Consider the following 14,149-nt stretch of genomic DNA (forward strand, 5'->3'; position numbering starts at 1 on the left):
TTCTGTCAATCTCTACTCAACTGGCGTGTATTCATTAGTAACACCGTTGCAAAGCATTTCCATTGGACAAGTTCAAGTAGGTCCCTCCGTTTGCCTCTGTTTTCTTTGGTTGGTTCCCTTTCGATATTCCTGTTTGGAACTGATCTGCTGTTAGTCGAAACTGATACTGAACAACAGACCTATCAACTAATTAAATAACTTCAACCAGGTTTCCATCCATCATTTAATGCGAGTAAAGTACATGTTGGATAAAAAATGTCACGACGGGTCTGATGGAAATGGCACATTTGTCAGTGAACTTTCCAAATGTCGGCAAACTATATGTGTCGGTAAAATGTATTACGTGAGAAATGGTGGTGGAAATGCTTTTATGTGAAAATGTCGATATAATAACCATATCTTGGTGACACGCGATGGGTCGAGGGGGGGGGGGGGGATGTGACAGGGGAAAAAAATATATACAGTTGAAGTCGAAAGATTACGTACACATAGGTTGGAGTCATTACATTCGGTTAGGACATCTACTTTGTGCATGACACAAGTCATTTGTCCAACAATTGTTTAGAGACAGATTATTTCACTGTATCACAATTCCAGTGGGTCAAAAGATTACATACACTAAGTTGACTGTGCCTTTAAACAGCTTGGAAAATTCCAGAAAATTATGTCCATGGCTTTAGATAGGCTAATTGACATAATTTGAGTCACTTTGAAGTGTACCTGTGGATGTATTTCAAGGCCTACCTTCAAGCTCAGTCCCTCTTTGCTTGACATCATGGGAAAATCAAAAGAAATCAGCCAAGACATCAGAAGAAAAAATGTAGACCTCCACAAGTCTGGTTCATCCTTGGGAGCAATTTCCAAATTCCTGAAGGTACCACGTTCATCTGTACAAACGATAGTACGCAACTATAAACACCATGGGACCGCGCATCCGTCATAACGCTCAGGAAGGAGACGTGTTCTGTCTCCTAGAGATGATCATACTTTCGTGCGAAAAGTGCAAATCAATCCCAGAACAACAGCAAATGACCTTGTGAAGATGCTGTATGAAACGGGTACAGAAATATCTATATCCGCAGTAAAACGAGTCCCATATCGACATAACCTGAAAGGCCGCTCCGCAAGGAAGAAGCCACTGCTCCAAAACCGCCATTAAAAAAGCCAGACTACGGTTTGCAACTGCACATGGGGACCAAGATTGTACTTTTTGGAGAAATGTCCTCTGGTATGATGAAACAAAAATAGAACTGTTTGGCCATAATGAGTATTGTTATGTTTGGAGCAAAAATGGGGAGGCTTGCAAGCCGAAGAACACCATCCCAACCGTGAAGAACAGGGGTGGCAGCATCATGTTGTGGGGGTGCTTTGCTACAGGAGGAACGGATGTACTTTGCAAAATAGATGGCATCATGAGGTAGGAAAATTGTGGATATATTGAAGCAACATCTCAAGGCATCAGTCAGGAAGTTAAAGCTTGGTCGCAAATGGGTCTTCCAAATGAACAATGACTCCAAGCTTCCTCCCGAAGTTGTGGCAAAATGGCTTAAGGACAACAGAGTCAAGGTATTGGAGTGGCCATCACAAAGCCCTGACCTCATATCTACAGGAAATTTGTGGGCAGTACTGAAAAAGCATGTGCGAGAAAGGAGGCCTATAGAAACCTGATTAAGTTACACCAGCTCTGTCAGGAGGAATGGGCCAAAATTCACCCAACTTATTGTGGGAGGCTACTCTAAATGTTTGACCCAAGTTAAACAATTTAAAGGCAATGCTACCAAATACTAATTGAGTGTATGTAAACTTCTGACCCACTTGGGATGTGATAGAAGAAATAATAGCCAACATAAATCATTCTCTTCTATTATTCTGACATTTCACATTCTTAAAATAAAATGGTGATCCGAAGACTGAATCTTTACTAGGGTTAAATGTCCGGAATTGTGAACACTGAGTTTAAATGTATTTGGCTAAGGTGTATGTAAACTTCCGACCTCAACTGTATGTATACACACAGACGCTACCGTTCAAAAGTTTGGGGTCACTTTGAAATGTCCTGGTTTGTCCATTAAAATAACATCAAATTGATCAGAAATACAGTGTAGACATCGTTATTGTTGTAAATTTACTATTGTAGCTGGAAACGGCAGATTTGTTTTCTGAATATCGACATGGGCATACAGAGTCCCATTAGCAGCAACCATCACTCCTGTGTTCCAATTGCATGTTGTGTTAGCTAATCCAAGTTTATCATTTTAAAAGGCTAATTGATCATTTGAAAACCGTTTCGCAATTATGTTAGCACAGTTGTAAACAAAACTATTCTGATTTTAAAGAAGCAATAAAACTGGCCTACTTAGAGTAGTTTAGACTAGTTGAGTAGCTGGAGCATCAGTATTTGTGGGTTTGATTACAGGCTCAAAATGACCAGAAGCAAAGGACTTTCTTCTGAAACTTGTCAGTCTTGTCATGTTCTGAGAAATTAAGGCTATTCCATGTGAGAAATTGTCAAGAAACTGAAGTTGTGCTGTGTACTATTCCCTTCACAGAACAGAGCAAATTGTCTCTAACCAGAATAGAAAGAGTGGGAGGCCCCAGAAACAGACACCTCTCAAGTCCTCAACTAGCAGCTTCATTAAACAGTACCCACAAAACACCAGTCTCAATGTCAACAGTGAAGAGGTGACTCTGGGATGCGGGCCTTCTAGGCAGTTACAAAGAAAAAGCCATATCTCAGACTGGCCAATAAATAGAAAAGATTAAGATGGACAAAAGAACATAGACAATGGACAGAGGAACTCTGCCTAGAAGGCCAGCATCCCTGAGTCGCCTCTTCACTGTTGATGGTGAGACTGGTGTTTTGTGGGTACTATTTAATGAAGCTGCCAGACTTGTGAGGCGTCTGTTTCTCAAACTAGACAACTGCTTGAGCTGCTGTTCCTCTAATAGAATATTAAAAAGTATTGTGAAGCTCCTGCGCCTCAATATAAACCGTACCAGCGGCCAAAATGAGTATCGAACCGACGGGGCCTCCAGGTGGCGCAGTGTTTAAGGGTGCTGTACTGCAGCGCCAGCTGTGCCACCAGCGACTCCTGTGGCGGGCCGGGCGCAGTGCACGCTAACCAAGGTTGCCAGGTGCACGGTGTTTCCTCCGACACATTGGTGCAGCTGGCTTCAGGATTGGATGCGCGCTGTGTTAAGAAGCAGTGTGGCTTGGTTTGGTTGTGTATCGGAGGACGCATGGCTTTCAACCTTCATCTCTCTCGAGCCCGTACGGGAGTTGTAGCGATGAAACAAGATAGTAGCTACAAACAATTAGATACCACGAAATTGTGGAGAAAAAGGGGTAAAATTCAACAACAATAAAAAAGTTTTTTAAATTATTTAAAAAAGAGTATCGAACCTAAGTCCAGCACTAATAAGTAATTAGGTAGACCTATTGTAATGTTTCCATTGGATCAGAGCATGCCATTTTTCTCTTTCTTTAAAAAAAAGTGAGACGCATGGTGATGCGGTACAGAGCTCGACTTGGCCTCTGCATGCCTCTTGAGGTTCCGCAATTGCGTCACATCCTCCATATGGAGCCTCTGACCACATCAGATCAAGCATAAATGGGCTTTTAGTCTAGGCCTCCACAATCGATTAGTTCACTGAGATGGGCAAAAAAATATGCGTGTTACTGCTCGACTTAAATAATCTTGGTCGTCCAACGGCCTAACGACCAAACAATCAACCAGTCGACTAATTGGGGTCAGCCCTAAACTGTTGTTGGTATTTACTTCATATTAAATGTGTGTGTGTGAGCTGCACTGTATGTCCCACCCAGACGCATCTCGTTGGATCATGTTCTCGTGGCTCCAGGTGGAGAGGGGCTTGTGCGAGGAGGAGATGGGGCGCACCTTCAACTGGCCTTGGGGCTGTGCTGGTGGTGGCCTTTCCGGACGCCCAGAGGGTTCTGAGGCAGCTCCAAGCCCATGTCGATGCGTGGATTGTGTGCTCGTTGGCCCACAAGCAGCCTGGTGACATACCAGCTAAAGCATGGTTAGTGAAACACTTATAACAATGCTAGAGGAATTATGGATTCTGTATACTCACAGACCGATAAGGAAACTGATTCTATACAACATAGTTAATCTGGTTAATGATGAAATGCTCTTCAGATGTTCACATTTAAATGTAATTTTTGAATTGATGGGTTCAAACGCGCACGCATGCACACACAGATAAGACTCTCTCAGCGCTTAGTGATATTCATCTTTGTCATTTTACTGAGTTTTGTTTGTGGGAAGGGGCTGAGCCGGTGGTGATCAGGAACCTGATCCCTGTGTAGTAGACCTGGGGCCCATGCAGAACGGAGCGTCTCAAGGGGATAGCAGCGGCAACGTCCCCCCGCAAGATGGCCAGGGTGGGCGTCCTCATCTCAGGCACAGGTTAGAGTGTTGTGTATGGTGTGTTTGTCACTGTATCTGAAATGTAAAAACCCTGACAAGGGTCAACAGATGTGTATACAATTTTCTTATTACAAGCAAACGTCATGTTCAAGCAATGCGTGCGCATGCTCTCAACAAATCCCTGTAGCAGAATTGGCTATATACTGATGTTGGCACCAGGGTTGCCAGGTTAAGCAAGCATTTCTAGCCCCAGGAAATACCATGGTGACCGCGGGACAGTTTAGAAGTAGCCCAAAAACTCGCAACCCGTGTCCAATACATTTTCACAAAGTAGTCTAATGGCAACCCTGCTTGTGATCTTGACAAACTTCGCTGTGAGTGATGAACATAAAAACACAAGACTGATGGCAATAGCTATGCTCAAGTACAGTGCCTTCAGAAAGTATTCACACTCCTTGACATTTTCCACATTTTGTTGTTACCGCCTGAATTAAAAATGTATTCAATTTATATTTTGTCATTGGCTACACACAATAATACCTAATGTCAGTGTAATTTGAGATGGATTTATATTTCTCAAATTAATAAAAAATGAAAAGCTGAAATGTTTTGAGTCAAGTGATCAACCCCTTTACTAATGGCAAGCCTGAATAAGCAATAGTGTTTAACATGCTTTTTTTTAAAATGAACAACTTCTCAATATCCCACATACAGCGCATTCAAAGTATTCAGGCCCCTTGACTTTTTCCACATTTTGTTACGTTACAGCCTTATTCTAACATGGATTAAATTGTTTTCCCCCTCAATCTTCACACACTACCCCATAATGACAAAGCAAAAACTAGTTTTTAGATATGCTTGCTGCTAAGAAAAAACTGAAATCACATTTACATAACTATTCAGACCCTTTACTCAGTTCAGCGATTACAGCCTCGAGTCTTCTTGGGTATGACATTACAAGCTCTGTATTTGGGGACATTTTTCTCTGCAGATCCTCACAAGCTAAGTCAGATTGGATGGGGAGCATTGCTGCACAGCTATTTTCAGGTTTCTCCAGAGATGTTCGATCGGGTTCAAGTCTGGGCTCTGGCTGGGCCACCCAAGGACATTTAGAGACTTGTCCCGAAGCCACTCCTGCGTTGTCTTGGCTGTGTGCTTAAGGTCATTGTCCTGTTGGAAGGTGAACCTTCACCCCAGTCTGAGGTGCTCAGCGCTCTGGAGTCGGTTTTCATCAAGGATCTCTCTGTACTTTGCGCCATTCATCTGTTTGACCAGGCCACAGATACCAACAGAGATGTTTTTATCTTGGGGGATTTTAATATAAATTGAAAGGATCACAATAATTCGAATAGAACAAAATTGATGAGATATGCTAAGAACTGTGGTTTGAAACAAATGGTTAATGATACTACTAGCTCTTCAATTAAGTTGGGTCATCGTTCAGACACATGGATTGATCTGATTTTCTGTAATATACCATTGCAATGCTTAAAAGCCAGATCAATGCCAGTGGGCTGGACAGACCATAATATTGTGACCATAACCATGAACACCAAGGTTCCAAAGCAACCCCCTAGGGTACTCAGTAAGATATTGGAGGGTATTGTGAGTAGACAAATGTGGGAGTATATGGAAAAGAATGATCTGATTACAGCCAATCAGCATGCTTATCGCAAAAACCATTCCACTACCACTGCATTGGTTGACATAACTGACCAGTGGCTCAATGCTATGGATAATGGCAGGTTTGTAGGTGTACTATTTTTTGATTTCAGTGCAGCATTTGATTTAGTGGATCATTAAATTATTTTGACAAAATTAATGCATTATGGTTTTAAGGAGGTAGCATTGAATTGGGTACAGTCATATCTAACTGACAGGAAACAGTACACCTATATCAATGGTTCATTTTCTTCCCCTAATGTGTTAAACTGTGGAATACCGCAGGGCAGCTGCCTTGGGCCACTTCTCTACTTAATAAGACCAATGACCTTCCCTATGCCTTGGTTGAAACTCAAGCTACTATATTTGCAGATGATACTACAATTTATATAGCAAGACAATCGGTTCAACAGGTACAGCAAGCTTTGCAAGGAGATTTGGAGATTATCAGGAAATGGGTTTGCCAAAACAAACTTGCTTTAAACACCAAGAAAACCAAAGTTATGTTGGTCTGTTCAACTAGTAAAAGGCCAAAACAGCATGGGATACAATTAAGTATGGGAGGAGTACAAATTGAAGAAGTGGCAGAAACCAAACCACTGGGAGTGCAGCAACTGCTTATCATGGTCGTCTCAAATAACTAATCTATGTAAAAAAAATATTAAAACAGCATGCATAATCAGAAGGATAGCGAAATATTTACCGGGGAAAATCCTTCAGCAAATAACACAGGCATTGGTTGAGAGGCAAGTGAACTATTGTTCGGTGGTCTGGGGAAATGCATCATCTAGTGAAGTTAGGAGGCTGCAGAATGCACAGAATAAAGCAGCAAGGATTGTTTTAAGGCGGAGATATGGTTCTTCTGTTGCAGTCATTCGCAGTGTTCTTGGTTGGTCATCAATCGACAAGATAATTGAAAAAAACATGCTTATCTTGTTTTATAATATACATCATTTAAAACGGCCAAGTTCTATTCACAATGGTATTCAGTTGGTAAGAGAAGATATTCCGTAAATACTAGGAATAGATTGTCCACCATCTATGCGTTATCCAGACAGAAAAAATAAATGGGCAAAAGAACATTTCATTTAGAGCAATAAAGAAATGGAATAAATAAACTGAGCAAACTAGAAACATTTCAATATATAAGTTTAAACATTATTTAAAAACAATTTAAATAATAGTATATAGAAATGTTGTGGGACTATAGTAGATGAAGAATCATTTTTTTTATTTTTTAGATTGAGTATTTATTGGGTTATTATGCTAGTGTATTATGTATGTTTGTAATAGTGTGTTATATGTGAAATTGTGTTTGTATTATAAATTGTATTTTAATGTTAAGGACTCTTGGGAGATTAGTCCAAATGGGGACTAAAAGAGATCCTAATAAAATAAAATCAAAATCAAAATCTTTGCCTCGATCCTGACTGGTCTCCCAGTCCCTGCCACTGAAAAACATTCCCACAGCATGATTCTGCCACCACCATGCTTCACCGTAGGGATGGTGCCAGGTTTCCTCCAGATGTGACGATGAAACCGAGTTCAATCTCGGTTTCATCAGGCCAGAGAATCTTGTTTCCCATGGTTTGAGAGTTCTTTTGGTGCATTTTGGCAAACTCCAAGTGGGCAAACTCATGTGCCTTTTACTGCTGCAGAGATGGTTATCATTCTAGCAGGTTCTTCCATCTTCAAAGAAGAGCTCTGTCAGAGAGACCATTGGGTTCTTGGTCACCTCCCTGACCAAGGCCCTTCTCTCCTGATTGCTCAGTTTGGCCAGGTAGCCAGCTGTAGGAAGAGTCTTGGTGGTTCCAAACTTCAATTTTTGAATTTTACCCCCTTTTGCCCCAATTTTGTGGTATCCAATTGTTAGTAGTTACTATCTTGTCTCATCGTTACAACTCCCGTACGGGCTCGGGAGAGACGAAGGTTGAAAGCCAATGCGTCCTCCAAAACCCAACCAAGCCGCACTGCTTCTTAACACAGCGCGCATCCAACCCGGAAGCCAGCCGCACCAATGTGTCGGAGGAAACACCGTGCACCTGGTGACCTGGTTAGCGCGTACTGTGCCCGACCCGCAAACAGGAGTCGCTAATTTTTTGGTACCCTTCCCTAGATCTGTGCCTCGACACACATTTGTCTCTGAGCTTTACGGACAATTCCTTAAACCTCATGGCTTGGTTTGTGTTCTGACATGCACTGTCAAATGTTGGACCTTTTTTATAGAGACAGGTATGTGCCAATCAATTGAATTTACCATAGGTGGACACCAATCCAGTTGTAGAAGCATCTCAAGGATGATCAATGGAAACAGGATGCACCTGAGCTCAATTTCGAGTATCATAGCAAAGGTTCTGAATACTTATGTAGATACGGGATTTCAGTGTGTTTGTAGTAATTTTGCTGAAATTTCTAAACCTGTTTTTTGCTTTGTCATTGAGGTATTGTGTGTAGATTGAGGGGGAATAAATTATTTCATCCATTTAAGAATAAGGCTGTAATGAAACAATTTGGAAAGAGTTAAGGTCTCTGAATACTCTCCCGAAATGCACTGTACATATTATCTGTAAGATCCCTCGGTCGAGCAGTGAATTTCAAACACCGATTTAACCACACAGACCAGTGAGGTTTTCCTCACAAAGAATGGTATCTATTGGTAGATTAAAAAAAAGCAGACATTGAATATCCCTTTGAGCATGGTGAAGTTATTAATTTCACTTTGGATTGTGTATCAATACGCCAATTCACTATAAAGTCAGTGGCGTCCTTCCAAACTCAGTTGACGGAGAAGGAAGAAAACTGCTCACGGATTTCAGCAAGAGTCCAATGGTGACTTAAAAACGGTTAGAATTTAATGGCTGTGATGGGAGAACTGAGGATGGATCAACATTGTAGTTACTCCACAATACTAACCTAATTGACAAAGTGCAAATAAGGAAGCATGTACAGAATAAAAATATTCCAAAGGCAAAGAAATATAACTTTTTCTCCTGAATACAAAGTGCTATGTTTGGACAATCAATACAACACACAGAGTACCACTCTCCCATATTTTCAAGCATATTGGTACCCATGTTATGGGTATGCTTGTAATTGTTAAGGACTGGGGAGTTTTTCAGGATAAAAAGAAATGGAATGGATCTAAGCACAGGCAAAATCCTAGAGGAAAACCTGGTGGTCTGCTTTCCACCAGACACTGAAAGATAAAATCACCCTTCAGCAGAACAATAACCAAAAACACAAGGCCAAATCTACACTGGCTTGCTTACCAAAGGGTTTCCAACCTTTTTAGAGCATGACAGCTACTTTTAAATCTGTCCTAAGCTACTTTTTTGAGAGGGGTGGTTTAAATGGGCACTTTCTCTCCTCCTCCCCCCTGCAACTCTTCCCTGGGTCCTTGGTGTACAAGAGAAATTAATGCAATATTTTCTGTCAATATACCTGGTAAAATAATGGTTAATAAACAACTCTAAGGGGGCCCTATAAAATCCGAGATCCCCCCCACCCCCCCCAATTTTTTCTTCTATTTTCCCACTTTATTAATCACTTAAAATTACAATTGTTAATGGAGAACAACGCAGTTCGATATTCTGAGTCCATGTCGATGCTTAAATAAAAAAAAACTATTTTCCCTTTTTAAATTGTGCATCTGGCCTCTTTATTACACATTTAGCAAGTGAGGAATGTGCCAGTTTAGCGACGGTTCTGTGCTCTTCATGTCATGACAGTTTGCAAATAAGATATAAATTATATATTTACTCATGATATACTTCTGCCAGGTAAGCCTACTTTGCAGTTAATTGAGAAGGTTTTGGGGAAAGTATTTCTGTCAACCCACAAGACAGTTATCATGTAAACTTGGAGCACATGGAGCGATAAACAAACACACGAATCCACACAGACCGATGCAAATAATTTGCATACGCTGTGTTTGGCTTTTTAAGCCAATAATGGCAAACCAGCGGTGGGATAATGTCAATGTTGCGTTCATTAGATAGTAGCTGTGAGCTTGCGGTGCCTGAGTTGTTTGCGGTGGAACGTAAAAATTGCATCTACTTTAAGAATTGTTTGGCGAGCTACTCCTCGGTGGGCTGCGAGCTACTGGTGGCTCGCGATTGACCTGTTGGGGACCCCTGCTGTAGTCCATTGTTAAAGGGATAGTTCACCCAAATTTCAACAGATGGTCGTTACTGTGAAAGTTGTCAATGTAGGGCCTACGTGTTGAATTGCAGTTAAGTGGATACTAGATTGCCCCATAGCTATTTGCAGTTAAGTTTTTAATCTGTATACCAGTGTGCACTGCCTTAAGTGTGTGTGTGTGTCAGGCACCAACCTGCAGGCACTGATGGAGCAGGCCAAGAGAACGTCCAGCTCACCAGAAATCGTGGTGGTAATCTCCAACCGGCCGGAGGTCTTGGGCCTCAAAAGAGCCTCTTTGGCCGTCATTCAGACACTGGTGATTGACCATAAGCTGTACGGTAGCCAAGCAGAGTTTGACGGCACCATTGACCGCATGCTGGAGGAATTTGACGTGCAGGTGGTGTGTCTTGCTGGCTTCATGAGGATCCTCACAGGGTCCTTCGTCAGAAAATGGAACGGTAGGACCACCCAGCTTTGTGTGTGCACCAATAGTAGTTTTATGTGTGTTTTACCTGTGATGTCACTGTATCAAAGAAACAGTGATTTGTTCCAAAAAAGCATTCCTTAAATTCACTTGCTCTCCCTTGAAGTTACATGGGTTAAGGAATGCTTTTTGGAATCCCTCAGAGCATCGGATTTACCTTTTTGTCATCAAGCTGGACTGGAGCGTGTTTGGGTATGCTTTAATTCTATTAAAAATGTGTGTGTGTGAATAACATATTTTATGTGTTGTAGGAAAACTGCTTAACATCCATCCATCCCTGCTGCCCTCCTTCAAGGGGGTGAATGCCCAGAAGCAGGCTCTGCAGGCGGGGGCACGTGTCACCGGCTGCACCGTCCACTTTGTGGCTGTAAGTACTGTACTCGGAACAGATCCTGCCTCCGCTCACCAATACTAACCATAACCAGATGTTATAAAAATTAGCTCGGATCAGATCTTAAAGCCAAACTTATCCTGTGTTTCCTGGTCCACTGCAGAACATGGTTGAACATTTTTTTTTTCTTCGAAAAATGGATGCACATTTAGTTTGTTATCCATAGCTTGAGATCAAAAAAGGCTTTATTTAGAAACCCCTCACCCCTAGGGTTAAGCACAAGCTCGGATTTCTCTGATACAGGTTTACGTTAGGTGGAATTCTAGCCATATCGCCTACACCTATCCAGTCCTTTCAGATACAGTGGGGCAAAAAAGTATTTAGTCAGTCACCAATTGTGCAAGTTCTCCCACTTAAAAGGATGAGAGGCCTGTAATTTTCATCATAGGTACTCTTCAACTATGACAGACAAATTGAGAAGAAAAATCCAGAAAATCACATTGTAGGATTTTTAATGAATTTATTTGCAAATTATGGTGGAAAATAAGTATTTGGTCAATAACAAAATTTTATCTCAATACTTTGTTATATACCCTTTGTTGGCAATGACAGAGGTCAAACATTTTCTGTAGGTCTTCAAGGTTTTCACACACTGTTGCTGGTATTTTGGCCCATTCCTCCATGCAGATTTCCTCTAGAGCAGTGATGTTTTGGGGCTGTTGCTGGGCAACACAGACTTTCAACTCCCTCCCAAGATTTTCTATGGGGTTGAGATCTGGAGACTGGCTAGGCCACTCCAGGACCTTGAAATGCTTCTTACGAAGCCACTCCTTCATTGCCCGGGTGGTGTGTTCAGGATCATTGTCATGCTGAAAGACCGAGCCACGTTTCATCTTCAATGCCCTTGCTGATGGAAGGAGGTTTTCACTCAAAATCTCACGATACATGGCCCCATTCATTCTTTCCTTTACACGGATCAGTCGTCCTGGTCCCTTAGCAGAAAAACAGCCCCAAAGCATGATGTTTTCCACCCCCTGCTTCACAGTAGGTATGGTGTTCTTTGGATGCAACTCAGCATTCTTTGTCCTCCAAACACGTCGAGTTGAGTTTTTAGCAAAAAGTTATATTTTGATTTCATCTGACCATATGACATTCTCCCAATCTTCTTCTGGATCATCCAAATGCTCTCTTTCAAACTTCAGATGGGCCTGGACATGTACTGGCTTAAGCAGGTGGACACGTCTGGCACTGCATGATTTGAGTCCCTGGCGGCGTAGTGTGTTTCTGATGGTAGGCTTTGTTACTTTGGTTCCAGCTCTCTGCAGGTCATTCATAAGGTCCCCCCCATGTGGTTCTTGGATTTTTGCTCACCGTCCTTGTGATTATTTTGACCCCACGGGGTGAGATCTTGCGTGGAGCCCCAGATCGAGGGAGATTATCAGTGGTCTTGTATGTCTTCCATTTCCTAATAATTGCTCCCACAGTTGATTTATTCAAACCAAGCTGCTTACCTATTGCAGATTCAGTCTTCCCAGCCTGGTGCAGGTCTACAGTTTTGTTTCTGGTGTCCTTTGGCAGCTCTTTGGTCTTGGCCATAGTGGAGTTTGGAGTGTGACTGTTTGAGGTTGTGGACAGGTGTCTTATACTGATAACAAGTTCAAACATGTGCCATTTAATACAGGTAACGAGTGGAGGACAGAGGAGCCTCTTAAAGAAGAAATTACAGGTTTGTGAGAGCCAGACATCTTGCTTGTTTGTAGGTGACCAAATACTTATTTTCCACCATAATTTGCAGTGTACCTATGATGAAAATTACAGGCCTCTCTCATCATTTTAAGTGGGAGAGCTTGCACAATTGGTGGCTGACTAAATACTTGTTTTCCCCACTGTACATAAGTCCCTAGGGTTAGAGGCTAGGGGTTGTTCTGGGACAGGACCGTAGACTTGGATGACGCATCTTTTGCATCTGTCCCATTATGGTGTCTGAGCACGGGCAGTGACATTGAGGTCAACTCCATTTTGAAGTGAAGTTCTACTACTGAACGGGTGCATACCTGGAGTGTGTTGTTTAAACAGGTATAAAGCCAATGTTTGTGATTTACTGCCACCTATAGTTATGGAATGTTTTATCACAAGTATAATTCATTGGCTGATCTCATGATGAATGGAATTATGTGATCCTTTTTTCCTTCCTTTAACACATATGAAGTCTCACCCAGTTGACTATTTTGAAATGGTGATGCTCATGCTAAAACAGGCTTTTGGGCACAGAGTTGTCTATGGACAGGACTTAAATATTTTCCTGCCTTCTCAACCATAGGAAGAGGTTGATGCCGGTGCCATCATTGCTCAGGAGGCAGTGCCTGTGTTGATGAATGATACTGAGGAGAGCCTATCAGATCGCATCCGGGAGGCGGAGCACCGGGCCTTCTCTGCTGCCCTGGAGCTGGTGGCCGCGGGTGGCGTGAGCCTGGGGGATGACGGACGCATTGTCTGGAACCCAAACGCACAGTGCTAAACCTCATCACAGTACCACCACACCCTGGCCCCCATTCACCAAAATACCTTACCCCCTTAACTCAGAATACATTGGTCCCCACCTAAAAGCAGTGGCTCTACTGACCTGTGTAGTAAATGGATTGCCTTAGTGTAAGCAATGTCTCCCAAAAATCAACCTCTTATTGTTTATAATAGATATTTGGTTCTAAATTCTAAAGACCCTCCCTCATCTCTGGTAGCCACAAACTGGTTTATTCCCGATACATGCCTTGTGCCATTGCTACAATGTCAAAATAACTAATTCCCCTTGCACACATTCCATGGGTACTATTATGTAAGAATGTTACAGTAGTACTTGAACAATGATTTTTGGTATATCCTCGAGACATTGCATGACGAGTCAACCTATATTGTTCGCTATGCCAGCTGGGCAAGTCATTGTAGTATGATTATCATGAAGTGAGTCAAGGTTGTTCTCTGCATATACTTAGAGAAAATGCCTAAACTGCTATTTCTGCATGCCCTTTCATTAAACTTGCACTGTTGAACACCTTTCTTTAGTAGTTTATCAGCAAACCAGTAAGACTTCTTCGTTAGACTTAACATGCAAGAAATGAATATTGAAATGTAACGAAAGGCTTA

General features: G+C 42.0%; 1 pseudogene; it reads left to right on the forward strand.

The window, feature by feature from the left end:
- LOC124010686 overlaps nt 1-13,782 on the forward strand; it is a 30,030-nt pseudogene extending 16,248 nt beyond the window's left edge.
- The last annotated feature ends 367 nt before the right edge of the window (nt 13,783-14,149 follow it).

Source organism: Oncorhynchus gorbuscha, linkage group LG23 (genome assembly GCF_021184085.1).
Source record: "Oncorhynchus gorbuscha isolate QuinsamMale2020 ecotype Even-year linkage group LG23, OgorEven_v1.0, whole genome shotgun sequence".
In the NCBI taxonomy this organism is placed as follows: Eukaryota; Metazoa; Chordata; class Actinopteri; order Salmoniformes; family Salmonidae; genus Oncorhynchus; species Oncorhynchus gorbuscha.